The sequence below is a fragment of the Schistocerca cancellata genome, chromosome 1 (assembly GCF_023864275.1).
Source record: "Schistocerca cancellata isolate TAMUIC-IGC-003103 chromosome 1, iqSchCanc2.1, whole genome shotgun sequence".
Taxonomy (NCBI): Eukaryota; Metazoa; Arthropoda; class Insecta; order Orthoptera; family Acrididae; genus Schistocerca; species Schistocerca cancellata.
Genome location: NC_064626.1, coordinates 312977482 through 312995493, shown reverse-complemented (window position 1 = coordinate 312995493; position 18012 = coordinate 312977482).

The window sequence follows — 18012 nt, the reverse complement described above, 5'->3', positions numbered from 1 at the left end:
TTATTCAACAAAGCTCTAGAAAAAGGATACAGCAAGGAAAGAATAACAGTGTACGAAACTTGTAATGGGTCAGCATGACGCTCGAAACCCAGAAGTAACCACAGCGTGTTGCGTTCCTGACTGATTTCATCGATCATCAACTAAGAAATACCACCAAGTAAACACATAACGGGATTCGGCAACTTAGAAAAGGAATCAGACAACGAACACACAAAGCCTGAGCTTGGCTACACCTCACCCCTCTTACTTGACTAACACTTTGATTACCGTCTTTCATATTAACACTTTCACTGTGTAAAAGGTAATAACTGGCACTTTATCCTAGCAATTAAGTGATCAACACTTTTCTCTTGTTGGACGGATAGCTCACGGCAGTTTAAGTCCAAAAGACGATACTTCAATGAAATAAATGTGCTTGAACTCTAAGAATTTGCTTCTGAGTCTGTTGACTGCCACGCACGGAAGAACTGAACACTGCCATACAACTCATCTACGGTTACAGAAGCAGCTGCAATGGCCAGATCTACCTCGTCAGCAGTATTAAGCATAACGTGGAGAGGGCTGTCCAACACCATGCATAGCCTGGCTGCCAAATCCGGAACGACGCCTTCAGCAGGCATGTTTGTATCTCTCAACTCAAATTGGAGATCTGTCCTGAGGTAGGCTAATCCTAAACACAATCATGAATCCGTCGCTATATGGGTCGTAAACAATTTGAACTATTTTTTAGGACAATTTGCCTCCAAAATTTTTTGAACACTAACAGAAAAAGCTATGGCTTCTACAAGAGGGAAGACAATCACTTTCCCCCACCCCCTCCCCCTTCACTAGAGAAGAAAGGAAAAGTGCGCTCTGCTACCATTGAATGTAAAAACATAGGATGGACAGAGGATAGGAGACATAGAAGGGTGAACCCAGGCTGAGCACGTTTTCTTAAGATATTATAAATATATTTCAAAATGTTCCAGTAATCAGAATGATAATTAAAAGCATGAGCTTCTCTTGCATCTAATGTATAATAAAGAACAGCAAGTTTCCCTTACATAAGCAGACAACAGAATCATCAATTTTAACAACAAACTTCACTTACACAAGCAAATTCAAAACTGAGAAACAATAACTGGAATAACTACTGCTTATCACAGCAAGCAGGCTGAAGCCACCCTTATCCCGCATGGGCCACTCTTAATACTCATTAGACAAGATAACGTCACACAAAATTTTAAATGGCCATAAAGCTCGTAAATAAAGCCCACTCAAGTCTGACAGTGCCAACGGCCTTGCTGCTGTGGTCACACCGGTTCCCGCCAGATCACCGAAGTTAAGCGCTGTCTGAGTGGGCTAGCACTTGGAAGGGTAACCATCCAGTCTGCCGAGCGCTGTTGGTAAGCGGGGTGCACTCAGCTCTTGTGAGGCAAACTGAGGAGCTACTTGATTGGGAAGTAGCGGCTCCGATCTCGGAAACTGACATACGGCCGGGAGAGCGGTGTGCTGACCACTTGCCCGTCCATACCCGCATCCAGTGACGCCTGTGGGTTGAGGATGACGCGGCGGCCGTCGGTACCGTTGGGCCTTCATGTCGTTTTCTGGAGAAGTTCAAGTTTAACAGTGGAATTAACTAGAGGTTCCTAAATTAAACTGCACAACAACCAAGAACAAGAATTAATCCTCCGAGAAAGAATAAATTTTAAACTTCAAGTCTAGTAAACTTCCAATGAGTTACAAGAAGTGTGCACGCAACTCAGGTCAAGCTAACTATCAGGAGCAGTGAATTATAATGGAACTTAAAGGTTCAAAAAGTTGTTGTTGTTGTTGTGGTCTTCAGTCCTGAGACTGGTTTGATGCAGCTCTCCATGCTACTCTATCCTGTGCAAGCTTCTTCATCTCCCAGTATCTACTGCAACCTACATCCTTCTGAATCTGCTTAGTGTATTCATCTCTTGGTCTCCCTCTACGATTTTTACCCTCCACACTGCCCTCCAATGCTAAATTTGTGATCCCTTGATGCCTCAAAACATGTCCTACCAACCGATCCCTTCTTCTAGTCAAGTTGTGCCACAAACTTCTCTTCTCCCCAATCCTATTCAATACCTCCTCATTAGTTACGTGATCTACCCACCTTATCTTCAGCATTCTTCTGTAGCACCACATTTCGAAAGCTTCTATTCTATTCTTGTCCAAACTAGTTATCGTCCATGTTTCACTTCCATACATGGCTACACTCCATACAAATACTTTCAGAAACGACTTCCTGACACTTAAATCTATACTCGATGTTACCAAATTCCTCTTCTTGAGAAACGCTTTCCTTGCCATTGCCAGTCTACATTTTATATCCTCTCTACTTCGACCATCATCGGTTATTTTACTCCTTTACTACTTTAAGTGTCTCATTTCCCAATCTAAATCCCTCAGCATCGCCCGACTTAATTTGACTACATTCCATTATCCTCGTTTTGCTTTTGTTGATGTTCATCTTATATCCTCCTTTCAAGACACTGTCCATTCCGTTCAACTGCTCTTCCAAGTCCTTTGCTGTCTCTGACAGAATCACAATGTCATCGGCGAACCTCAAAGTTTTTACTTCTTCTCCATGAATTTTAATACCTACTCCGAATTTTTCTTTTGTTTCCTTTACTGCTTGCTCAATATACAGATTGAATAACATCGGGGAGAGGATACAACCCTGTCTTACTCCTTTCCCAACCACTGCTTCCCTTTCATGCCCCTCGACTCTTATAACTGCCACCTGGTTTCTGTACAAACTGTTTATCCTCGTTTTGCTTTTGTTGATGTTCATCTTATATCCTCCTTTCAAGACACTGTCCATTCCGTTCAACTGCTCTTCCAAGTCCTTTGCTGTCTCTGACAGAATCACAATGTCATCGGCGAACCTCAAAGTTTTTACTTCTTCTCCATGAATTTTAATACCTACTCCGAATTTTTCTTTTGTTTCCTTTACTGCTTGCTCAATATACAGATTGAATAACATCGGGGAGAGGATACAACCCTGTCTTACTCCTTTCCCAACCACTGCTTCCCTTTCATGCCCCTCGACTCTTATAACTGCCACCTGGTTTCTGTACAAACTGTAAATAGCCTTTCGCTCCCTGTATTTTACCCCTGCCACCTTCAGAATTTGAAAGAGAGTATTCCAGTTAACATTGTCAAAAGCTTTCTCTAAGTCTACAAATGCTAGAAACGTAGGTTTGCCTTTTCTTAATCTTTCTTCTAAGATAAGTCGTAAGGTCAGTATTGCCTCACGTGTTCCAACATTTCTATGGAATCCAAACTGATCTTCCCCGAGGTCGGCTTCTACCAGTTTTTCCATTCGTCTGTAAAGAATTCGCGTTAGTATTTTGCAGCTGTGACTTATTAAACTTTTAGTTCGGTAATTTTCACGTCTGTTAACACCTGCTTTCTTTGGGATTGGAATTATTATATTCTTCTTGAAGTCTGTGGGTATTTCGCCTGTCTCATACATCGTGCTCACCAGATGGTAGAGTTTTGTCATGACTGGCTCTCCCGAGGCCATCAGTAGTTCAAATGGAATGTTGTCTACTCCCGGGGCCTTGTTTCGACTCAGGTCTTTCAGTGCTCTGTCAAACTTTTCACGCAGTATCTTATCTCCCATTTCGTCTTCATCTACATCCTCTTCCAGTTCCATAATATTGTCCTCAAGTACATCGCCCTTGTATAGACCCTCTATATACTCCTTCCACCTTTCTGCCTTCCCTTCTTTGCTTAGAACGGGGTTGCCATCTGAGCTCTTGATATTCATACAAGTGGTTCTCTTCTCTCCAAAGGTGTCTATAATTTTCCTGTAGGCAGTATCTATCTTACCCCTAGTGAGACAAGCCTCTACATCCTTACATTTGTCCTCTAGCCATCCCTGCTTAGCCATTTTGCACTTCCTGTCGATATCATTTTTGAGACGTTTGTATTCCTTTTTGCCTGCTTCATTTACTGCATTTTTATATTTTCTCCTTTCATCAATTAAATTCAATATTTCTTCTGTTATCCAAGGATTTCTATTAGCCCTCGTATTTTTACCTACTTGATCCTCTGCTGCCTTCACTACTTCATCCCTCAGAGCTACCCATTCTTCTTCTACTGTATTTCTTTCCCCCATTCCTGTCAATTGTTCCCTTATGCTCTCCCTGAAACTCTGTACAACCTCTGGTTCTTTCAGTTTATCCAGGTCCCATCTCCTTAAATTCCCACCTTTTTGCAGTTTCTTCAGTTTCAATCTGCAGTCCATAACCAATAGATTGTGGTCAGAATCCACATCTGCCCCAGGAAATGTCTTACAATTTAAAACCTGGTTCCTAAATCTCTGTCTTACCATTATATAATCTATCTGATACCTTTTAGTATCTCCAGGATTCTTCCAGGTATACAATCTTCAAAAAGTTATGTAGAGTAAAATTTCGTAACCTCAAGTACAGAAAATAAATTCTTAGCTTCGATACGCTGGATCACGAGGGAGGAAAACTCCGAAAAGGCAGTTACTTACAACCACGCCTCAAAAAAACATCTGGAAAACTTAACTTGTTTAACAGCTGCATCGGGAATCAAAAGTCCACTCTGGGTACATGTCAAAGGTCGAAATACAGGAGTACGACACGCGGGCAGGCGGCGCGTCATTTGCGTCAGGGCTCGGAAGCCAAGGCTGTCAACAAATAGCACACACGTTACGACACAAGTCAAGAGCTCCGGCAATAATGTGTTCAGGTATTTCAAGACTTAATGAAACCCTTAAGGTAACGTGACGGTCGCGAAGCAGTTACTTAACTCTAAGTTAAGGCTTAAAACTTGTAAGCAGAAAACTGCTGATATAAAATGATAAGACACTTGTAACAACCAACAGCAGGTTTACCTACAGACGTTGAATGCTCTTTCGAATCTACAGAATAATAGATATATGTTTGCCTGCCAGGCACGGAGTGTAGGCTTAACATTCGCAGATATGGTTAAGATTACAAACGCTCAAGATTTAAATTCATCTACAATAAATTTAAAATAACATTAGCTTAAAACACCAAAATCTGATAAAACATTGCTCAAAACTTACAACAGATAAGGAACGACTTTCAGCTAAGGAAAAATAAATGGAAACACCAGTGCATATTAAGTACTGCTGGCAGAATCGTGGCAGAACTGTTCGCAGAAAAATTTACCCGTTGGGCCAGTTGCCCATCTAAGTAAACATTCACACAACTCGATTCTAACTTTGAGGTGCTAGCAGTACACTTCTTGTACCCACATAAACGGAAATGACTAAGCAAATTAGCAAAGTTACACTCTCGGTTTCAAATAGGTTACAGTAATTGCAAGAAAACCTCACCTTTCAAAGTCCATTGGCGATGTTCACTGAGGGAATAAACGCAATACGCCCCATAACTTCTTTAATACTCCATACACCAGGATTCGAAACACAATTCCGGTTGCCAACATCTAAACTGCACACAGAGAGAACATTCCAGAAGAGAAATTGCCGAAGCACTCTCTCTCCAAAACACAGAAATAAGCGACGATGGATGCTATCATGCATACGGCTCCGAATACAGTAAGAGATCCCAACTTCCTGCCACCTCGAACCAACACAACTCGCCAACCGCGGCACGGGCCCATTCTTTTCGTCACTGGCAAACAACGACAAAACGGAGCGGAATCAGTGCGGCACTAGCGCCTCCTACCGGGACGCCAGACAATCAAAGGATCCAAAGATAAGCAACGCCGCCAAGGCCCAGCATCTCCCCCCCCCCCTTTTCCTTCCACACCTCAGAACCTTGTGCTGACGTTTACCTTCCACCCTGGTAAAACCCATTTCGATGGTTGCCGAGTGTGGTTGTGCTCCACTAGGGTGGGTCAGTGTTAACATCATTCACAATTGTCTTGTAGTGCTAGTGTTAAATGTTTTTGTTTGTATGTTAAGTGCTTCGATTGGGTCTAGCCACTATGTTGCAAAGGTGCAGACACTGGAATTGGTCTCATGCAAGTGCGTAGATGCCTCAGGCTGAATTATTAAAAAAAAGAGCAGTTAACTTGTGAGCTGCAAGTAAGAGCACAGCCGCCTGATGGCACGGTGGCAGAGCTCACCGGGTGGTTAGGATATGGTTTGGACAGACCGTTGCAGTTAGCTTTGGAGCGTCGGTGGCGCCAGTCTCCATCGATTCTCATCACGATCGTCTAAGTCGATTTTCGATGCCTGCTTGGCTTCGTATCTTTGGCGGATGGCTGTTTAACTGCGGTGCGTGCGCTCTCTGGGTCTTCAGTTCGGGTATCAGTTGTGTCAGCGACAGTCATGTGTGGCGTTGTGCCTGTATGCTGCGTGGCGAGTGGCCGAGTCCGTTCGACGAAGGAGCGTGGGCCGCTACTGCGGCGTGTTTATCAGTTGTAATGCAGATCCGCTGCCGACGGTGATTGGGGTTTCTTAGATATGTGAAGGACTGATTTCCTTCGTGTCTCTTGCATGTGATTCAAAGTCAATGAAATGGAATCACCCAAGTGTTCATTTGTGGGTTCTGTTCATGATAATTGAATACCCCTGTGCACTGAAAACTATCTTAGGTGTTTCAGTTACCTTTGATCTTGCTGCCTGATACGTTGACAGCATGTAAGGGAGTGCTAGTGACGCACAACCAACAGACATGAAACTGTGTTTAATGGATGCCAAGTAGTGCGTAAGATTGTGCCTGGCGTTCAGAAGTGGGCCGAAACATTTTCCCTAATTATTTTTCTATTTTATTATTTTATTTTTTGTTTTAGAGGTTGTCTAATCAATTCTTAAGAGCCACTGTCACGTATGTTTAAGTCTGCTTAAGGTTCATTTGTGCCACGTAGAATTAAAGGTTTATTGATAACTGGTTGGGTTAATATCCTTGTGTTTCTGATGCGTCAGAATGTTGTCTGCCGATGATGTGTTTATGTTTCAGATAACTGATAATTGGCGGTGGTCGACGCGAGCAAGTTCCGATCGGAGTATCACGGTGGAAGAGAGAAAATTAAGGACCTGCATCGATGTCTATGGTTATGTTGTCAACGTGTGGCAATTCCGTCTTGCCGGTGGAGCGTTGTGGTTTTCTGTAAGCTTACTTGTAGATCAAAGTTGAGTATATTTTTATTTCACCTACTGGTCTGTGCATTTCCTGTATCTGTGAGAACCTTTCGGTTTGCTAACGTCCATCACAAATTTATCGTAAACTTGAGGCTGTCCCGTGTTAAGGCGATTTCATATGTTATATCCTGTTAATTTGTCAGAAATTTTAAGACCGATTTTGGAAAGATCTGAGTTTATTTTACTTAAGTGGATTAATGTTCTTAAATGGGTCCTTACATGAAGACCAGTTTCTATGTTAGCTGAAGCATGTTTGAGATTTGATTAATTGTGGTTTTATGAATATTGTTTCAATTACTGAAAGTTGACTAAGGAAATTTTTAAAGATGTACATTTGTTGGACTTAATGCCCCACCTTATTTGTGGAAGTAGTTTTAGAGTTTTGGTGTGAATTATATGAAAAACAGTTTCAATGTAAGTTATGAAACTTGTGAGGTTTAGTTATGGCAGTTATATTTTATTAATAATGGTTTTATGAATATTGTTTTATTTAATGAAAGTTGGTTAAGCAAATTTTGAAACTTTCTATAATCGTTGCTACTGTTAGTTTGGTAAGAGTAATATGTTTGTAACATAAAAGTGTGGCAACTGCAAACTGGCTATGTGTTTAATTTCGATGTGTCGAAAAATTCCCACATATCACTGACGAAGTAAATCCTGCCTGTCTTATTGTTTTGTGCTGCGTAATACGACTGAAATTTCACGAAATAGTCACCTGTTTTGAACTCAGATGAACAGGATCAAAACGCAGATTAATCATTTGATAAATAATTTCCCAGGATTTGAAACAGTTAGGAGGATGGTTTTCTTTTACAAAAACTCGTGAATCAGGCCATGGAGTTACAATTAGATCTTCATGCTGTGGCAGGAGGAAGACATTGAGGTTGAACAATGTGAGCCCAGTCCACTATTAGGTTCTGTTAGTCCTTCCTTTAGACACGGTGGAGGGGACCTTGTATCTGAACCTTTTGCTAAATTTCCTACTCCCGTTATGTGCCTGTTACAGGGTTTGAAGATGCTACATGTTGAAGATTTAACGCGAACAGTACAGGTTCTGTGACTGCTATTTCTGTTGAAAAACAGTGGAAGTGCTGTGGTTGGTACTTCGGTAAGAAAAACAGGTTGAAGCTTTGGGAATGACCCACCTTGTGATTTTGCGATCACATATCCTCTGCCCAGGGAGCGGTTAGCATCTGATATTGTGGAAATCTTGCGTAGACAAGGAAACCTGCAAGATTTAAGAAAAGGCATCATTAGGAATAAAGTTTATCCTCAAACTAAAAAAGAGTTGGTTAATACATATTTTCTTCGTGTTCATGGCCAAAATGAAACTCTCCACGAACATATTGATGCAACACTGACTGCTATTAGTGCCTTAGAGATAGGTGTGAGAACATCTTGGAAGGCATTAAACCAGACGATAAGTGTGGAATGTGAGGGAAGACGCGACTACTTCAGTCACACGTAAGACCATAGAGTTTTTCTACAGCTCGGGACTAGACACTACCATCAGAAGGCTTTACCCCATGGCACCGGCGCCTCCACGACTATATGGTCACCCGGAGATCCATACGGCGAACGTGCCACTACGTCCGATACTGAACACCATAAACTCACCAACATACGGGATAGCCAAACATCTAGCACAACTACTAAAACCACTTGTGGATCACTGCACATACCACATCAGGAACTCGACAGAATTTGTCAAGGTATTCGAAGAGCTGTGCTAGATGAGAAGGACTTACAAGTCAGCTTTGATGTTATGTCCCTTTTGACCCAAGTGCCGCTGGACGATTCCTTAGCGCTTCTCGAGGGCCACTTCAATGAAGACACAATCAGACTCTTTCGTCATGTGCTACTTGTCTATTTCAAATGCGGTGGGAAATTCTGTGAACAACTAGACAGGGTTGCCATGGGCTTCCCCTAAGACCCAGGTATTGCCAGCCTTTACATGGGGCACTTTGAAGATGTAGCCCTGGATACCACACGCCTAAAACAAAAGGGGTTCTACGCTGACGACACTTTTGTGAAGTGACCACATGGCAAGGAAAACCTGCAGGAGTATCCACATCATCTCAATGACATACATGAAAACATCAATTTCACCATGGAAGTAGAAGAAAACTGATGCCTACCCTTCCTAGATGTTCTAATAAGAGAAATCCAGACGGTACGTTGGGACACTCAGTCTACAGGGAAAAAAGACGCACACGGACCTTTATCTTAGTGCTCAGAGTTGCCACCATCCAGCACAATGCAACTCGGTACTAATCACGTTGGTATATAGAGCCAGGTCCATCTCCGACGGGGGAAGTTTGCCACGGAAGTTGCAGCATCTGTGGGAAACTTTCCGAAAAAACGGTTACAACGAGACGCAGATAAGACACACGTGACGGACAGACACGACGCGGGAGGAGTAGCCAGAAGAAGACGAAGCAATTCGTGTGACATTCCTGCCCTACGCTGGCCTGCAAGCAGCCAAAACCGCAAGAATAATGAAAGTGCACGATATAAAAGCCATCTCCCACAAAAAGCGAAAAGTAAAGGAATACTTGGCTCTACCATAGACCCTTAAGGATTACAGACGCCCAGCATTTTCAGTATCGAGTGCGAATGTGGAAGGCAGTACATCGGACAAATACCACGCTCTATATCACAGTGCTATATGGAGCACATCTAAAACGTGCGCTTAGGACAAGTAAGCAAGTCCGCGGTAGCAGAGCATAGCGTTAACGAGGATCAAACCTTCAGCTTTGAAGTAACGAAGAAGATCTGCAGTGCCAAGCGATTCTGGGACTGCATTTTCAAGGAGGAAGTGGAAATACATCTCCGCAAAAAATCTGATCAATCGGGATAGCGAATTTCAGCTTAGCACAGTGTGGGCTTCCGCAGTTGAGAAGATACTTCAGGAACGCTCCGTTCTGAAGGTGGTGGCGTCCGCGGTCAAATGGACAGCAACCAGGACTCGACGCCCGCACCAGAGCCGCGCCATGATCCCCCACCACCGGCCATGCCGCTCGGCACCCGTTTCCGGCTGCGCGTCATTGGCCCGTCTGCAGAAGAGGACAGCGGTCAAGTAACTATATAGATATGTGCAGCACAGCATATCGATTGGAACCCAACTCCCCTGGCGCAGAACCGCCAAGTACCTTGGACTCCCGTCTTACGTGGAAACCCCACATAGACGAGGTCCACAGGAAGGTCTGCGCCAGAATGTCCATCCTATACCCTATCCTGAACACAACCAGCTCCCTTCCTTGCCCAGTAGCAGTAAATGTATACCAGGCCCTGATCCGGCCGGTAATGGAGTATGCGTGCCCTGTCTGGGGATACGCGGCAAAGCAGCACCTGGATGAACTCCAGAGGCTGCAGAACCGCGCCCTCAGAAGGGCACTGCATCTACCTCTTGGATTCCCCACAGACGACCTGCACGCCTCAGCCGAAATCCCACTCCTGAGAGAGCGTTTCCAGGATCTGGCAAGGGCCTTCTATGAAGGTTCCTCCAGATCCGGAAACGCACTCATCCACTCCCTAGGTCGGTATGACATGTCCCGCGATAAGCACAAGCGCCCTATGACGATATTCGACGATTGTCGAAGAGAAAATCCCAATACCCAATCCCTAATCCAGTTCCTTCCCATATAACACCAATCACCTAGCCTACGTCAGGCAAGTACCAGACACATTCACAACAATTCATCACATATCACAGACACCAAAAATATATAGAAAAATCACACACACATGTACACAGGGGAGTAAAAGCCGAAAGGCTACAAACTCCCCCTCACACTTCCCCGAAGAGGGGAAAGTAATAGATGAGAGCAGCAGCAGCATATCGATACTCGCTGAGTGGCACTAAAGAGTGGAGCATCTATTCCGCTTACTCGCTTACGTTCAGCCATAGGCCCCCACTTGTATGGGCGACAAAACAGGAGTCTCTGCCAGCTTTGCTTTTATTAAAGTATTGGCGGGTACTCACATTGAGGTCTCGCAGCATAGCAAACCGGCACTTGGAAAGTTTTGCATTGCGTCATCCGACAGCAGAATTGTCGTGTCTTCTCGTCGAGTTGGGATGTCGAGCTTGGATGGTGCATTGGGTCGCAGCGGTCTCATTCAGCCGACGACACGAGGCGCGTTCTCTTGTTGCCGTGGGCTGCGCCGCCTGCCTTTTCGAGCATCTCGGCTGCCGCAGAGCCAGCCTCTGCCCCCCCCCCCTCCCCAAGAATAGGGAAAAATTTCTGCCACCATCGTGCTATTAGGGCCAGCAAATCAACTGAGAAACCCAACGGTGCCATACAACTTAAGGCTGTAACTGACAGTCCCTTGGCAGCAACCCCCCTTTCCGCCTGGGACATTGCGACGTCTACACAAAATGCAAATAAACACAAAACATAGATAAATAAATACATTTTCAGTATTTGCGATCCGCTCCCTCCCTCCACTCTCCTGAGTCCGCTCCTGCTTGCCAGTGCTCAAAACCGACTCGCCCAATACATCCTCGACCTAAATGATGGAAAGCAGAAGTCCCATCAACCAACTAAAATCCTCCCCAAGCCCGCAACTGCTACCCAACTCCCCACCCGATCCCAATTCCTCAAATCCCCCCCCCCTCCCCCACTGAAGTGCACTTCCACGAAGCAGCGGCGTGCAAAGAAGGACGGAAAGGACAGATATAAGAAGAACAGGAATCCCACCCCTCAAACCAAGTTGGCCCTGAGGAGCTGAGGGTTTCTGAGCCACCGACAGCACCTGTCGTCGCCCTGGAAGGGAACCAGGAAACCGTTGCCCTGCAAGGGAACCATGAAACAGGGAGGATTTGGAGGGCATTGTGCTGGTGAGGAAAACCTTTCGCCAGCCGAGAGTTCCACCTGCTCGGGGAGTGGAACCCACCCCAAACAGCTTTGAGGCTGTGGCCGATGCGTCAGACGAACAAAATGAAACAACAGCACAGAATCACACATCACACCACCACCCACCAATCGTCGCAGAGTTTCCCTGCAACTACAAGGAACTCCACGACATGATCAAAACACAACTCAACGGGGACAATTTCAAAGCAGAACCAACAGGAGGGACAAAATAAAGATCACACTACACAACACAGAAGACTACAACACCGTAGAAAAGGCCTCACAGACAAAAGTATACCACACTACACATTCCCCACCACCAAGACAAGAAACAAAAACATCGTCATTAGGGACGTCCCCAGATGGCTCTCCGCTGAGGCAGTCAAGACAGACCTGACTACCCAGGGATTTGTTATGAAAACTGTCGAGTAGATGGGCAACAATGTGGCAAGGAGTAAGTGGCCATTATTTCAAGTCACTCTACCGGACATACCACACAACAGGAGCGAAATCAAAGCAGTCCTCAACACAACCAGCTCCCTTCCCTGCTCTGTAGGAGTAAATGTCTATTAGCCCCTTATATGGCCAGTAAATGATTATGCGTGTCCTGTCTGGGGATATGTGGCGAAGTAGCATCTGGACAAACACCAGAGGCAGCAGAACCGCGTCCTTAGGAGGGCACTGCATCTACCCATGCGATTCCCCACCGACGATCTGCACGTCGCTGCCGAAATCCCCCTCCTCAAAGATTCGAAAATCTGGCAAGGGCCTTCTATGAGAGTTCCTCCAGATCTGAAAATAACCTTATCCACTCCTTAGATTGATATGACATGTCCCGTAATAAGCACAAACGCCCTATGACGATCTTCGACGACTAAGTCGAAGAGAAAAATCCCAAACTCTCCAAGTCCTAATACCAATCCTTAATCTTTAAAATGCCCAACATCTCGCCAACTTCAGGCAAGTACAAGACACCAGCAGAACACCACCAAATTCACAGACAGCCAAAAAAATCAAAGATAATCACACACACACAACACACATTGTAGAGTAAAAGCCAACAGGCTATAAACTCCTCCTTACACTTCCCCCAGAAGGAGAAAGTAAAAGGTGTGTATGTGTGCGTGTGTGTGTGTGTGTGTGTGTGTGTGTGTGTGAGAGAGAGAGAGAGAGAGAGAGAGAGAGAGAGAGTATCGACACCTCGCTTGAGGATGATATGTACGGGACTCATAGAAACGACGCCACCACTCTTCTCATCACCTGAGAAGAGGTCATCACAGGTCACGTCTAATGCCCTGTGACAAGCCAACCACCTTTTCCGAATTGGACAGACATTGGACTGGACATCGATTATGTGCATTTTGCTAAAGAACGACAGGAAGGCGTAATCGGTATTGAGGCCGCCGGCATACCCGCCTCCTGAAGAAATAGGAGTGTTAAAATGAAAAGCTGTTTCCGTTGCGGAGGTCCAGATCATTTGGTGAAGCGATGCTAGTGGCACGTAAGTCAAGACCCAACACCTGACGCCAGAGGGAAGTAGGTGTTTCGAGGATTAACCTGCCTATTATAGTTTTTAAGCCCATCAGGGCATCCGTTTAGTCGTTTTTGCCTTTTTCTTGTGCCGAACTCAACCATGAGCAGGTGTGCACCATGATCGATTCCGGGAGCAGTCTTTCATTGATGGTTATAACTGGTACCTTCAGAATCGCAGTATTTGCAAAACTTGCCGCCTTGCAACCAGTCCAGCAGGGATATCATACTGCCAATGGGCAACTTTTGCCTCTTGTTGGTGTTTGCAAGGCGAGCATTTCTATACAGGTTTTTTTTTTTTTTTTTTTGGCCTTTCAGCTTTGTGGTCACTAGGCAATAACGCACGACACCTAATTCTGAATTATTTGAAGAGAGAGTTTTCATTTGTGTTTTTTCAACAGCACCAATTTCAGTTGTGTCAATGCATGTCGCTAACGGAGGTTAACGCGGTCATGAGCCGAGATTTTTTAAATTTCAAGTAGACCATCTTGAGGATGCTCTGGCTTAGGTCTTGCAACGGATTCTTGGTAAATTCCCCTATGCCTCGCCCGACCTTTTTGGTACCGAAGATTATCGGATATGAAATGGAAAGGTTGTCCTTGAGTCAGTCCCTACACCTGACTTGCAACACTGGTATACATGGCTTTGTGGTACTCGCTTCTCTTTTGTGTTGGACCTTAATGACGTCTGCTATCACATCCATTGACCCAGGAATCCAAACAGATTAAGAAATTTTGCATGGACTGGAATTTAACCGCGTTTTTTCGGCCTCTAAACTGGTCCAGTGGTCCTATGTATACTGCTGGATAATGTCTTTGGAGATTTAGAGTTGAAATCTGTCTATCATGGTCGTCTACAACGCCACTTTCGAACAACACTTACATCATCTTGGGGAGGTTTGCCACTTTGGCGATGCCAGGCTTACCGTTAAAACGTCAAAGATTAATTGAGCTAAAGAGCAACCTTCCTTCCGTGGACATCTCGCCTTGGCTGGGGGAATCCTTATAGATCTAGACAATAGCAGGGTTCTACAGAACTTTCCTCCACATAAGGTCATGTAGGGAGTAGCCTGATTCATATGAATGGTGAATTTTTTTTTTAGGAAATTCGTTCTCAAATTTTACCAGTTTGCGGCTCCTTTGGATCAGCCACGTAGGAAGGGTCAGGCATTTGAATGTGGAGAATCGCAGCAATCGGCATTTGAGTAGCTTTGGCAAACTCTACGGTCCTTGGGTTACGTGACTTCGATCAACCTTTAGTTACCCAGGTCAATGCCTCAAATTCCGTAATTGCTGCTATTCTTCTTCAGGAAGACCAAGGAATTGCGCCGAACCACTCCTTATGCTTCGACATCTCTTTCAGCCGCAGAGCAGAAATACTCTGTATATGAGCGCGAGGCCCTGGCGGTAATGTCTGCGCATGAAAAATTTAAATTTTATCTCGAGCACCGTGAGTTTTGTCTCGAAACACACAATGAGGCCTCGAACTGCGTGTTGGGTAGGACCAGGAAAACTGACCGAATTGCCTGATGGGCAGTACACATTTAAGCACACCATTTTGCGGTGAGGTATATCATGGAATCGGAAAACATAGTAGCAGACGCACTGAGTCGAATGTTTGAACAAGAAGGTACCAGTTATGACAAGGAACAGAGAGTTTATGAACCAGGTCTGGTCGCCGGAATTTAACAGACGTCGCCGATTTGTTTGGAGACTTGAAGCAGAGGGAAAACCAGGACTGTATTCTGAGTGAGATTAAGCAGGACATTTTCAGTGGGAGGGCTCCTCCCAGATCTATCTTACAAGGACGCGTATTGTGTTATCAGGGAATGAGCGATAGTGAAGCCAAAATTTGTGTTCCTGGAGACTTAGTGATGGATATTTATCATTACTTTCACAACAGGTGGAATCGAGTACACCCTAAGTGAAGTTAGAGAATTTCTCGGTTCGCCTACATTTTTTTTCTTTTTTTTTTTTTTTTGTCATCAGTCTTCAGACTGGTTTGACGCGACGCGCCACGAAATCCTCTCCTGTGCCAGCCTCTTCATATCAGATTACCACTTGAGGCCCACGTTCTCAGTTATATGCTGGCTGTGTTCCAGTCTCTGTCTTCCTCTACAGTTTTTGCATTCTGCAGCTCCCTCTAGTTCCGTGCAAGTCATTCCCTGACGTCTAAGCAGATGTTCTATCATTCTGTACCTTCTCTTGTAATAGTTTCCCACATATTCCTTTACTCTCCAATTATGCGCAGAACATCCTCACTCCTTAATTTATCGGCCCACCTAATTTTCAACATTCGTATGTAGCACACATCTCAAATGCTTCGATTCTCTTCTATCCAGGTTTTCCTACAGTCCATGTTTCACTAACATCCAATGCTGTGCTCCAAATGTACACTACTGGCCATTAAAATTGCTACTCCACGAAGATGACGTGCTACAGATGCGAAATTTAAGCGACAGGAAGATGATATGCAAATGATTAGCTTTTCAGAGCATTCACACAAGGTTGGCGCCGGTGGTGACATGAGGAACGTTTCCGACCGATTTGTCATACACAAACAGCAGTTGAACGGCATTGCCTGGTGGAACGTTGTTGTGATGCCTCGTGTAAGGAGGAGAAATGCGTACCATCACGTTTCAGACTTTGATAAAGGTCAGATTGTAGCCTATCGCGATTGCGGTTTATCGTATCGCGACATTGCTGCTTGCGTTGGTCGAGATCCAATGACTGTTAGCAGAATATGGAATCGGTGGGTTCAGGAGGGTAATACGGAAAGCCGTGCTGGATCCCAACGGCCTCGTATCACTAGCAGTCGAGATGACAGGCATCTTATCCGCATGGCTGTAACGGATCGTGCAGCCATGTCTCGAGCGCTGAGTCAACAGATGGGTACGTTTGCAAGACAACAACCATCTGCACGAACAGTTCGACGACGTTTGCAGCAGCATGGACTATCAGCTTGGAGACCATGGCTGCAGTTACCCTTGGCGCTGCATCACATATAGGAGCGCCTGCGATGGTGTACTCAACGACGAACCTGGGTGCACGAATGGCAAGACGTCATTTTTTTTTTTTTTCGGATGAATCCAGGTTGTGTTTACAGCATCATGATAATCGCATCCGTGTTTGACGACATCGCAGTGAACGCACATTCGTCATCGCCATACTGGTGTATCACCCTGCGTGATGGTATGGGGTGCCATTGGTTGCACGTCTCGGTCACCTCTTGTTCGCATTGACGGTTCTTTGAACAGTGGACGTTACATTTCAGATGTGTTACGACCCGTGGCTCTACCCTTCATTCGACCCCTGCGAAACCCTACATTTCAGCAGGATATCGCACGACCCCATGTTGCAGGTACTTTATGGACTTTTCTGTTCGCCTGCTGCTCTGGTCAGCGCATTCTCCATATCTCTCACCAATTGAAAACGTCTGGTCAATGGTGGCCGAGCAACTGGCTCGTCACAATACGCCAGTCACTACTCTTGAAGAACTGTGGTATGGTGTTGAAGTTGCATGGGCAGCTGTACCTGTACACGCCATCCAAGCTCTGTTTGACTCAATACCCAGGCGTATCAAGGCCGTTATTACGGCCAGAGGTGGTTTTTCTGGATACTGATTTCTCAGGATCTATGCACCCAAATTGCGTGAAAATGTAATAACGTGTCAGTTCTAGTATAACATATTTGTCGAATGAATACACGTTTATCATCTGCATTTCTTCTTGGTATAGCAAATTTAATGGCCAGTAGTGTACATTATCAGAAATTTCTTTCTCAAATTAAGACCTGTTTGACACTAGTAGACTTCTCTTGGCCAGAACTGCCCTTTTTGGCTGTGTTAGCCTGCTTTTGATGTTCTCCTTTCTCCGTCGGTCATGGGTTATTTTGCTGCCTAGGTAGCAGAACTCCGTAACTTCATCTAATTCGTGACCATCAATCCGGATGTTAAGTTTCTGTCCTCATTTCTGCTACTACTCAATATTTTCGTCTTGTTCGAATTACTCTCAACTCATATTCCGTACTCATTACATTGTTCCTTTTACGCAGAAATCACGTAATACTTCTTCATTTTCACTCAGGATAGCAATGTCATCACCAAATCGTGTCACTGATATCCTTTCACATTGAATTTAAATTCAACACCTGAACCTTTCTTTTAGGTCCATAATTGCTTCTTCGATGTACAGATTGAACACTTGGGGCGAAGGACTACATCCCTGTCTCACACCTTTTTTATTCCGAGCACATCTTGTCGTAGGCTCTTGTACATATTTCATATTACCCATCTCTCCCTATAGTTCACCCTTATTTTTCAGGAATTTCAGCATCTTGCACCATTTTACATTGTCAAATACTTTTGCCAGGTTAAGACATGCTATGAATGTGTCTTGATTTTTCTTCCATTATTAAGCGCAACGTCACACTTGCCTCTCTCCTGCTTCCACCTTTTCTAAAGCCAAACTGATCGTCGTCTAACACGTCTTCAATTTGCTTTTCCATT